The sequence below is a fragment of the Entelurus aequoreus genome, linkage group LG02 (assembly GCF_033978785.1).
Source record: "Entelurus aequoreus isolate RoL-2023_Sb linkage group LG02, RoL_Eaeq_v1.1, whole genome shotgun sequence".
NCBI lineage: Eukaryota > Metazoa > Chordata > Actinopteri > Syngnathiformes > Syngnathidae > Entelurus > Entelurus aequoreus.
Window position 1 is genome coordinate 65,540,459 of NC_084732.1, and position 13,032 is coordinate 65,553,490.

Genomic DNA, 13,032 nt, shown 5'->3' on the forward strand with positions numbered 1-13,032 from the left:
ACATATAACACATATTTGGTAATAAAAAGAGCTATAACTGAGCTATCAGATCCTGTTATAGACTTAGAAGGAATTCAAGGAATTCAGGGAGCTACTGTTAGGAGTTATTGTTCATGTGCCTGATGGCCGAGGGGAAAAAAACTGTTCAGGTGGCGGGAGGTGTGGGTCTGGATGGGGCGTAGTCTCCTGCCTGAGGGGAGAGGGGAGAATAGTGTGTGTCCAGGGTGAGAAGAGTCAGCTGTGATCCGACCCACACGCCTCCTGGTCCTGGAGGAGAACAAGTCCTGGAGGGATGGGAGCTTGCAGCCAATCACCTTCTCAGCAGCATGTACGATGCGCTGCAGTCTATGCTTATCCTGGACTGTGGCGCCGGGGAACCACACTGTGATGGAGGAGGTCAGGATGGACTCTATGATGGCTTAGTAAAACTGCACCAGCATCTCGGTCGGCACCTTAAGTTTCCTCAGCTGCCGCAAGAAGTACATCCTCTGCTGCACCTTCTTGATGAGCGAGCTGATGGTCAGCTCCCACTTGAGGTCCTGGGTGATGGTGGTGCCCAAGAAACGGAAGGAGTCCACAATGGGGACGGGGGTGGAAGAGTCAATCAGGGTGAGGGGGGATGGTGTGGCTGTGACTTTCCTGAAGTCCATGATCATCTCCACTGTTTTCTGGGCGTTCAGCTCCAGGTTGTTGAGGCTGCACCAGGACGCCAGCCGGTCCACCTCTCTCCTGTAGGCGGACTCATCGCCATCCGAGATCAGCCCGATGAGGGTGGTGTCATCCGCAAGGCATGGCAAAGCATCTGTCGCTTCATCCTGGACAATATTCATGACAAATGTGTGCTTTGTTTTAAAGAGGTGCTATTTGGATTTACACTGTATGAAAAAAAATTTGAAAAGGAATTTTATCTTTGCAACCTCATTATACTATTGGCTAAGTTTTATATTCATAAATGTAAGTTTCTCAATACATATTCTACGAAGTGAGACCTACAATGTTACAATGTCCATTTCTCAGATGATATAATTGTTGATGACTGAAGTATGCTGCTAGCAATCCAACCTAACCTAACCTACCCGCCCCAACCCCCTCCACATCCCACCCCCCGGGTTGTAAATAATGTAAATAATTCAATGTATATACTCTGATGATTAACTTGTGTGATGACTGTATTATGATCCATCCATCCATCCATCTCCTTCCGCTTATCCGAGGTCGGGTCGCGGGGGCAGCAGCCTAAGCAGGGAAACCCAGATTTTCCTCTCCCCAGCCACTTCGTCCAGCTCCTCCCGGGGATCCCGAGGCGTTCCCAGGCCAGCCGGGAGACATAGTCTTCCCAACGTGTCCTGGGTCTTCCCCGTGGCCTCCTACCGGTTGGACGTGCACTAAACACCTCCCGAGGGAGGCGTTCGGGTGGCATCCTGACCAGATGCCCGAACCACCTCATCTGGCTCCTCTCGATGTGGAGGAGCAGTGGCTTTACTTTGAGCTCCCCCCGGATGGCAGAGCTTCTCACCCTATCTCTAAGGGAGAGCCCCGCCACCCGGCGAAGGAAACTCATTTCGGCCGCCTGTACCCGTGATCCTGTCCTTTCGGTCATGACCCAAAGCTCATGACCATAGGTGAGGATGGGAACGTAGATCGACCGGTAAATTGAGAGCTTTGCCTTCCTGCTCAGCTCCTTCTTCACCACAACGGACCGATACAGCGTCCGCATTACTGAAGACGCCGCACCGGTCCGCCTGTCGATCTCACAATCCACTTTTCCCTCACTCGTGAACAAGACTCCTAGGTACTTGAACTCCTCCACTTGGGGCAGGGTCTCCTCCCCAACCCGGAGATGGCACTCCACCCTTTTCCGGGCAAGAACCATGGACTCGGACTTGGAGGTGCCGATTCTCATCCCAGTCGCTTCACACTCGGCTGCGAACCGATCCAGTGAGAGCTGAAGATCCTGGCCAGATGAAGCCATCAGGACCACATCATCTGCAAAAAGCAAAGACCTAATCCTGCAGCCACCAAACCGGATCCCCTCAACGCCTTGACTGCGCCTAGAAATTCTGTCCATAAAAGTTATGAACAGAATCGGTGACAAAGGGCAGCCTTGGCGGAGTCCAACCCTCACTGGAAACGTGTCCGACTTACTGCCGGCAATGCGGACCAAGCTCTGACACTGATTGTACAGGGAGCGGACAGCCACAATCAGACAGTCCGATACCCCATACTCTCTGAGCACTCCCCACAGGACGTCCCGAGGGACACGGTCGAATGCCTTCTCCAAGTCCACAAAGCACATGTAGATTGGTTGGGCAAACTCCCATGCACCCTCAAGGACCCTGCCGAGAGTATAGAGCTGGTCCACAGTTCCACGACCAGAACGAAAACCACACTGTTCCTCCTGAATCCGAGGTTCGACTATCCGGCGTAGCCTCCTCTCCAGTACACCCGAATAGACCTTACCGGGAAGGCTGAGGAGTGTGATCCCACGAAAGTTGGAACACACCCTCCGGTTCCCCTTCTTAAAGAGAGGAACCACCACCCCGGTCTGCCAATCCAGAGGTACCGCCCCCGATGTCCACGCGATGCTGCAGAGTCTTGTCAACCAAGACAGCCCCACAGCATCCAGAGCCTTAAGGAACTCCAGGCGGATCTCATCCACCCCCGGGGCCTTGCCACCAAGGAGCTTTTTAACTACCTCAGCAACCTCATCCCCAGAAATAGGAGAGCCCACCACAGAATTCCCCAGGCACTGCTTCCTCATAGGAAGACGTGTCGGTGGGATTGAGGAGGTCTTCGAAGTATTCCCTCCACCGATCCACAACATCCGCAGTCGAGGTCAGCAGAACACCATCCGCGCCATACACGGTGTTGACAGTGCACTGCTTCCCCTTCCTGAGGCGGCGGATGATGGTCCAGAATCGCTTCGAAGCCGTCCGGAAGTCATTTTGCCGAACTCCTCCCATGTCCGAGTTTTTGCCTCCGCGACCGCTGAAGCCGCACACCGCTTGGCCTGTCTGTACCTGTCTGCTGCCTCCGGAGTCCCATGAGCCAAAAGAACCCGATAGGACTCCTTCTTCAGCTTGACGGCATCCCTCACCGCCGGTGTCCACCAACGGGTTCTAGAATTACCGCCACGACAGGCACCAACTACCTTGCGGCCACAGCTCCAATCAGCCGCCTCGACAATAGAGGTGCGGAACATGGTCCACTCGGACTCAATGTCCAGCACCTCCCTCGTGACATGTTCAAAGTTCTTCCGGAGATGGGAATTGAAACTCTCTCTGACAGGAGACTGCCAGACGTTCCCAGCAGACCCTCACAATGCGTTTGGGCCTGCCAGGTCTGTCCGGCATCCTCCCCCACCATCGCAGCCAACTCACCACCAGGTGGTGATCGGTAGAAAGCTCCGCCCCTCTCTTCACCCGAGTGTCCAAAACATGAGGCCGCAAATCCGATGACACAACTACAAAGTCGATCATGGAATTGCGGCCTAGGGTGTCCTGGTGCCAAATGCACATATGGACACCCTTATGCTTGAACATGGTGTTCGTTATGGACAATCTGTGACGAGCACAAAAGTCCAATAACAAAACACCACTCGGGTTCAGATCCGGGCAGCCATTTTTCCCAATCACACCTCTCCAGGTTTCACTGTCGTTGCCAACATGAGCGTTGAAGTCACCCAGGAGGACAAGGGAATCACCCGGGGGAGCACTTTCCAGTACTCCCTCGAGTGTATCCAAAAAGGGTGGGTACTCTGAGCTGCTGTTTGGTGCGAAGGCGGAGGGAGGCTACCCTCTCGTCCACCGGGTTGAACTCCAACGTGCAGGCTTTGAGTCGGGGGGCAACAAGAATTGCTACCCCAGCTCGTCGCCTCTCACTGCGTGCAACGCCAGTGTGGAAGAGAGTCCAGCCCCTCTCGAGAGAACTGGTTCCAGAGCCCTTGCTGTGCGTCGAGGTGAGTCCGACTATATCCAGCCGGAACTTATCTACCCCGCGCACAAGCTCAGGCTCCTTCGCCCCCAGCAAGGTGACGTTCCACGTCCCAAGAGTTAGCTTATGTAGCCGAGGATCGGACCGCCAAGTGCCCTGCCTTCGGCTGCCGCCCAGCTCACAATGCACCCGACCTCTATGGCCCCTCCCATGAGTGGTGAGCCCATTGGAGGGGGGGACCCACGTTGCCTCTTCGGGCTGTGCCCGGCCGGTCCCCATGGGGCCCGGCCACCAGGCGCTCGCCATCGTGCCCCAACTCCGGGCTTGGCTCCGGAGGGGGGCCCCGGTGACCCGCGTCCGGGCGAGGGAAATCTGAATCCTTGTTGTTTCCTTTCCATAGAAGTCTTTGAGCTGCTCTTTGTCTGATCCCTCACCTAGGACCTGTTTGTCTTGGGAGACCCTACCAGGGGGCATGAAAGCCCCCGGACAACATAGCTTCTAGGATCATTGGGACACGCAAACTTCTCTACCACGGTAAGGTGGCAGCTCAGAGATTTATTATGATGATAATATATATTTGTAGCATGAATTGATTAACGTGGCGACCCCAGAAGGGACAAGCGGTAGAAAATGGATGGATGGATGGACCCCGACTCAAACAAGTTGAAAAACGTATTCGGGTGTTACCATTTAGTGGTCAATTGTACGGAATATGTACTGTACTGTGCAATCTGCTAATAAAAGTTTCAATCAATCAATCAAACCCGACCTGTTTTTTGTGCCTTTAAAAAATAATTAGAACTCTACATTAAAACACTCTCTACCTCTAACAACCAAAAAGCTGTGAAAACAATGATGCTGTGTTCCAAATTTTAATTATTTACTGAACTTGTGTGAGCCTATGGCTTTGCACTTTGTTATATATACTGTGTGTATATATATATATATATATATATATATATATATATATATATATATATATATATATATATATATATATATATATATATATATATATAAATATATATATATATATATACATATATATATATATATATATATATATATATATATATATATATATATATATATATATATATATATATATATATATATATATATATCGTGACGTGCAGTCAGGGGAGGCAAGTGAGGCGGGGCCTCACTTGCCATCATGGAAAGAAAAAAAATGTAAAAAACAAAAATTGAATTATATTATACATTTCCATAGTTTAGTTAGCTGAGGTATATAATGTACAGTGTATTTTGTCAACAACTGTATGTGTGTAACGTATTTCTTGTGATGAGCAATCATAAAACGGCCTCGAAGACGCACTGGCTGAGACTCACAGTAATCCCGCCTCATGGTGGTAGAGGGCGCTATTGATCCCAGGGATAATTTTTGCGACTACTCGGCTGCAGAATAAGTGACAACAAGCAGCAACAGTTAGCGATCGTTTATTTTTTCCTCTCGCCTGGACTTTTAACATAGAGGATTACATATCTAAAATAAAACAGTTTTCTAAACTGGACTTTTAATCGAAGCAGGAGGTAATAATTAAAGGAATATCTCCAGCGAGACAGAGAGACTTTTAAAACTGAAGAAAGATAAGGAAGACTTCTATAAACAAGTTATCGATGCTTTTGTTCAGAAGGAGCGGCGCATGGACTTAATTTATAAGTAAAGGTAAAACCATAATAAAGTTTTTTTTTTATTAAATGTGCTTTTTTGTGTGCTACAGTTTGTATGTGTAAAGTTAAAGTTAAGTTAAAGTACCAATGATTGTCACACACACACTAGGTGTAATGAAATTTGTCCTCTGCATTTGACCCATCCCCTTGTTCACCCCCTGGGAGGTGAGGGGAGCAGTGGGCAGCAGCGGCGCCACGCCCGGGAATCATTTCTGGTGATTTAACCCCCAATTCCAACCCTTGATGCTGAGTGCCAAGCAGGGAAGAATGCTGGTATGAGCTTTTAAACATAACCCGTTAACTCTGCCAATCAAATGGTGAATAAGATATTCTTTAGGGTTCATATGTTATAGCATTCTATTTTAGTTACTTTATTGAGTTTACAACCCCCTGGCGCTGTTTTGTACTGTTTTTGTACTTATTTTGTTTATTATTATTTCTCAATTGTTTGTAAATGGTGCAATTTATAAATAAAGGTTTATAAAATTCTAAATAAATAAATGAAAATAAAAAATAAAAAAAACATCTCGTGTAAAATGACTTCTCCAAAGCTTTTGACTCGATCCAACATGAATTTCTCTCCAAGACACTTGACAAATTTGGCTTCGGAATTTTTTTTCCGCAAAACAATCAAGACTTTGTACTGCAATGGTAATAGCTCGATAAAGTTCAAATCTGGTACATCTCCAAGGTACGAATTAAAACGTGGGATACAGCAAGGCTGTCCTATTTCTCCATATCAATTTTTGTTAGCCACCCAATTGTTATCGGTTCATCACAAAACTAGTCATTTAAAGGGGATCTCTATTTTAGACAGATAAATAACTATCAGCCAACTGGGTGATGACACAACACACATTTTTTAAAGGACTCTTCTCAAATTCCTCTTGCCTTGAATGTGATTCATGTATTCTCTTTGGCTTCTGGTCTTTATTTAAATGTAAATAAGTGTGAACTAATGGCTGTGAAGAGATGTGAAATGCTGTCCATATGTAACATTCCAACTAAGGAGAGTATTAATTACCTAGGAATACTTATTACTAAAAATCAGAGTTCTAGATCGGTCTTGAACTTTACCCCAATTGTAGAAAAAAACAAGAAAAGATTTAACCAATGGCTACAGATGTAAGACTATTGACTGGTTGACTTTATTTGGAAAACCAAAATTCATTATATTAAGAAATCTGTTATAATGAACAATTACAATCAGGGTGGTCTAAACTTTCTCGATTTCACTACGCAAAACAACACCTTTAAGATTAATTGGATAAGACACTATTTGAAAGAGCCTACCTCAATCTCATCATGTATATTCTAATCTTGGAGGCCTAAAATTTTTGTTATTGTGCAACGACAACATTGATAGGATTCCTGTTGCTCTTTCAAACTTCCACAAACAAGCTCTTCTGGCATGGTCTCTTCTCTACAAGCACAATTTCTCACCTACGAAATACTTCATCTGGAACAATAATAAAGGAAATCTCTTTTCCTCAACAACTGGTTCAAGAATGGTATTATTTTAGTGAGTCATCTTTTCAAAAAGGAAGGTCAACTTTTTAATTACCAATCATTTCTCAAACATTTAAAGGTCCCTGTGACTCCCAAACAATTTGCCATTGTATTTGATGCCATTCCATCAGGTGTTGTTATGTTGTACAGGGCTTACTCATCTCCTCTTTCTGCTGTAAAAAATTGTGAAAGATCCACTTGACACTCCTGTAGGGAAACTTTGTTTTAATCAGAAAAACAACATAAAAATCCGCAGCTTATTCCAAAATGATTGTGTGTCTCTCTTCTATATAATTGGGCTCTGCAATAATGTTGTGAATGACATCTGCTGGGTCAAAACATGGTCTCTTCCTAACAAAGTCAAAGAGATTTATTTCAAAATAATTCATGGTTATTACCCTGTAAAGACTGTGATGGTTAGATACAAGAAGGACATTGATGTTACCTGCACTTTATGTAACATGTATCCAGAGACTGTTTACCACCTCTTGTGAAAGCACTGGATCACTATGTCAAGGCACCTGTCGCTTCATCCTGGACAATATTCATGACAAATGTGTGCTTTACCGTATTTTAAAGATGTGCTATTTGGACAGTATGAGAAAAAATTGGAAAAGGAATTTTACCTTTGCAACTTCATTATACTATTGGCTAAGTTTTATATTCATAAATGTACGTTTCTCAATCCGACCTGTTTTTTGTGCCTTTAAAAAATAATTTCAAATTTACTTTAAAACGCTTTCTACCTCTAACAACCAAAAGCTGTGAAAACTATGATGCTGTGCTCCAAATTTGGATTATTTACAGAACTTGTGTGAGCCTATGGCTTTACACATATATATATTTTGCATTCTTCTTTAGTTGCTATATTGAGTTTACAGCCCCCTGGCTCTGTTTTGTACTGTTCTTGTACTGTTTCTGTACTTGTCTTGATTACTATTATTTCTTTGATTGTATGTAAATGATGAATATTATAAATAAAGTTTTTGGGAAAAAAAAAATACATAAAAAAACCTAAAAAAAAACAGCTCGTATAAAATGGTGCTTTAAATTTTAAAATGAATTAGTAGTAAACCCGTATTTTTTACGTAGACACGTTTACTTTTTGTCCTGTTTAATGTTGTCCTGTTTCAAGTTGTATGTAAATTCTACAGCGCGATATGGGGAAAAAAGAAAAAAAATCCCAGGTTTATTCCCCAAAATGTGTCATGTAAGCCAGCTTATTATAATTGAATATACTGTAATATCCATCCATCCATTTTCTACCGCTTGTCCCTTTTGGGGCCGCGGGGGGTTGCTGGAGCCTATCTCAGCTGCATTCGGGCGGAAGGCGGAGTACACCCTGGACAAGTCGCCACCTCATCGCAGGGCCAATACAGATAGACAGACAACATTCACACTCACATTCACACACTATATTTCACATATTATTATTACTATTGTGTATTATTTAAATTGCCAGGGTTTTCGCCCTTAATTGCTATGGAAAGCCTGATGTGACATATTTGTCAAATTAGCTTAAATGCTAATAAGCCACTCAATACATTTCACTGTTACATTTATTTTCAACTGATATTTTATTTTGTACGATTCAAAGTAAATTTGTAAAAAGTGTCAAGTTGAGTTAGTTTAGTTTAGTTTTACACAACAAATAAGTCCTGAACAATGTAACATATATGCAACATCACTCATTATTTACATAATTTAGTAGTATTTTTGGAAAAACAGGAATGGGCTCTAAAGAAATAGGTCCGGGTTGTTGTAATATTGTGTATTTCATTATTTCTTCCCTGAAAACCAGGTGATATATAGGTTACATTTTAATTGCGGAAAACTGCTAAACATTTATGTTGCTGTACTTAAGTTTAATTCTGACCACAAGCATTGAAGTTTTCTCTCTTTAAAGAGTGGAAAACAAGTTCAAAGTCCATCAAAGTTTACTTATATGGCCTTAAAGGCCTACTGAAATTATTTTTTTTTATTTCGACGGGGATAGCAGATCCATTCTATGTGTCATACTTGATCATTTCGCGATATTGCCATATTTTTGCTGAAAGGATTTAGTGTAGAACAACGACGGTAAAGTTCGCAACTTTTGGTCTCTGATAAAAAAAAAGCCTTGCCCCTACCTAGCGTGACGTAGTCAGTTGTTCGCCTCCTCATATTTTCCTATTGTTTTCAATGCAGCTAGAGCAATTCGGACCGAGAAAGCGACGATTACCCCATTAATTTGAGCGAGGATGAAAGATTCGTGGATGAGGAACGTTAGAGTGACGGACTAGAATGCAGTGCAAGACATATCTTTTTTTGCTCTGACCGTAACTTAGGTACAAGCTGGCTCATTGGATTCCACACTCTCTCCTTTTTCTATTGTGGATCACGGATTTGTATTTTAAACCACCTCGGATACTATATCCTCTTGAAAATGAGAGTCGAGAACGCGAAATGGACATTCACAGTGACTTTTATCTCCGCGACAATACATCGGTGAAGCACTTTAGCTATGAGCTAACGTGATAGCATCGTGCTTAACTGCATATAGAAACAAAATAAATAAACTCCTGACTGGAAGGATAGATAGAAAATCAACAATACTATTAAACCATGGACAGGTAACTACACGGTTAATGCTTTCCAGGCTGGCGAAGGTTAACAATGCTGTTGCTAACGACGCCATTGAAGCTAACTTAGCAACCGGACCTCACAGAGCTATGCTAAAAACATTAGCTCTCCACCTACACCAGCCAGCCCTCATCTGCTCATCAACACCCGTGCTCACCTGCGTTCCAGCGATCGACGGAAGGATTAAGGACTTCACCACGATCATCCGTGCGGTCGGTGGCTAGCGTCGGCTAGCGCGTCTGCTTTCCGAGTCAAAGTCTTCCAGGTTGTGTTGCTGTAGTCCGCCGCTAATACACCGATCCCACCTACAACTTTGTTCTTTGCAGTCTTCATTGTTCATTAAACAAATTGCAAAAGATTCACCAACACAGATGTCCAGAATACTGTGGAATTATGAGATGAAAACAGAGCTATTTTGTATTGTATTCAATGGGGTACCGATACTTCTGTTTCACTGGTTACATCACGCGCATACGTCATCATCCAAAGACGTTTTCAACCGGAAGTTTAGCGGGAAATTAAAAATTGCACTTTATAAGTTAACCCGGCCGTATTGGCATGTGTTGCAATGTTAAGGTTTCATCATTGATATATAAACTATCAGACTGCGTGGTCGGTAGTAGTGGGTTTCAGTAGGCCTCTAAATCACCAGTGTCTCAAAAAGCTGCACAAGCCACAACGACATCCTCGGCTCAGATCCAACATCAGGGCAAGAAAAAACTCAACCTAATGGGGTTACAATGAGAAACCTTGGAGGGGACCGCAGAAGGAGAGGGGGGCAGAGCAGAAAAGAGACGGCAGATCACCTAATCTAAAATGGGGGTCTATTTAAAGGCTAGAGTATACAAGTGAGTTTTAAGATGGGACTAAAATTATTCTACTGACTTTATATGCTTATTTGTGTTTCATTGTATCCATAAACCATATCCAATTGTATTTACCATCCGCAAAGTATGTGAAAACACTGTTCAAACATCTCAAAATGCCTCAAATTTAGTCAGCCATTGCTAGAATAATTATGTGTAAGTTATCACACAACTCTTATACTTAAAGGCCGTTGCTATAGTTATTATCAATTGTGCTGAAGTTGTACTTTTCTATCTGTGCAAAGGGACAACTTGCAAATCCAAGATTGCGAGTCGTCTCTTATCAGTGTTTGTGTCCAGAACATCGAGTACCGTGAAGCAGACAAAGCAGAGACAGGGCGATATCACGAGTGTCAGCACATTTCCATTTCATGAATAATCATATATTGTGTCCAACTGGGGCTGCTGAAATTACCCCCCTTCCCTCGGAAGCAGCCTCAGTGATGTAACCAGGGACCTCCCAAAAGAATAGAGGAGCACGTGTGTCTGGACCTTAGAGCGTAGGTTGGATCTGTAACTAAGAGTACAGCCCAATACGTCTCTCCTGATTGAGCCAAATTGAACTCTGTCTCTGCATGATTCCTTGCTTCTTGTCTGTTTAATAGATGGCATCTGTGTTTGAACCTGACAGCAATAGTGAATATTCCACTCCAAATACCTTCGGCTATTTAGGAGATTGACATCACAATAGTGACGCTTCTGCACTCAGACCATGTTTTCAGATCAGTCATACTGGAAATACGCAAAAATTGGAAAAAGATGTAGTGTTCATCATTCACAATCCTTATGTAAGACAAAAACACATATGCTTGGCTTTTATTTGCATTTGAAATTGTAAATAAATAGCTGATAATTGAGTCAACAGATCAAGGGTCCTCTGTTGCGCTCATTATACTCTTTCTAAAAACATCCAGAAAGCGCTAACAGTACTCCATTTACATGTCGTCACCTGAAAATTAACCAAATATGAGCGATATTGTTATCATAAGCGCCAACGCAGACGGACTATTTTAGCGGCGCATTGATAGCAGTGAGCTAATGCTAGTTTACGCCGCTATTGTTGACACACTGAGCTGACGGATGCTTCTGCTTTGTCTCAAACTTGCTAAAAGTAAATTCTAGTAGACCAATGTGGCCATGGACCGACAGGCTGGTCGACTTTCACATCCCTGAGATGGCCCCAAAAGACGCTTCTGCAGGAACTTTTTTTTAACCCTTTATGAGGATTGTGATTAAGTCCTCATATAAACTGTCCCATCAGTCGGCATCCCAGCGAGAGTGGAAATATTACAGTAAGTGTGTTTTATTTTGGTTTGTTATGTTATGTTTTGTTTGTATGTTTAGCACCTAGCAATGCTGCGGATTTTATTGCGTCACAATGAAACTGCATCCTTCACGCGGCTTCTAAAACTTATTGCTCGTCCTCTTTATGTTCGGGCTCAAAAATATGAGGTCTTTGATGATAATCTTTCCAAAAGTAATCATTGTTGGCTTTCACAAAGTCTGGTTGATTAGCATTGTTGTTGATGGGCAAGGGCTCTGTGGTTCCTAGGGCGACGTCACGTAACCACGTGACTGGCTTCCTCATCATCTCTCAAAATGGCTCGGGAATCTCTGTGGATTGATACTATTTTCATTTTATCTATTTAGCCGCAAACTTTGCAAGTCTTTTGGTGTCATAAATCAGATACATATAATAGCTTCAATATAAAGGCAACTTGTTTTTCCACTTTACTTGCACTTTAAGTCAATGAGCAGAGGCCGCATAATTTAAAAGTTGAAATGCCTACCTTTTTGTAGAGTATTTCTATCAGTTCTTTTTTCAACTTGTTTATTCAAGCAGAAACCTTTTAGTGCACTATCATCAATTATGAGAAAGTCATGCCCTTGTTTTAGGCTAGACTTATTGCTCACTTGTGTCTCATAAGTAAATTTAATATAATCCTACACTTCCAAAACAGCTAAGAAAAGTGCTCCACCTGTCTCCAACTACTCTTTGAGTACAAGTCTTATGTATGCTCACGAAAGCTGTCCGACTCTTCAGAACTGGATGGTGCTGGATGATGGAGTGCTTCAAAACATGTATATGAATGTTCTCATTCATCCAGGTCATTGTGATCTCAGGGCATTCAATCAATCGCAACTAGACTGGTTGGTTTGTCTTGAAAGATGTTTCGCCTCTCACCCGAGTAGGCTTCATCAGTTTGCGCTCATAGACTTAGATTCTAAGTCTAAACCAAACAGTCAATTCAATGCCCTGAGATTCAAAATCACATGGTTCATCTAACACTCTTGTTATGAGCCCACCGCCGATAATCGCTTCCACCTCACAGAACTAAGTTTGAATGTTATTAAATATTATTTATTCAGTTAGAATTTTTTTTTTTTCATTTGCAATTACATTTTATTG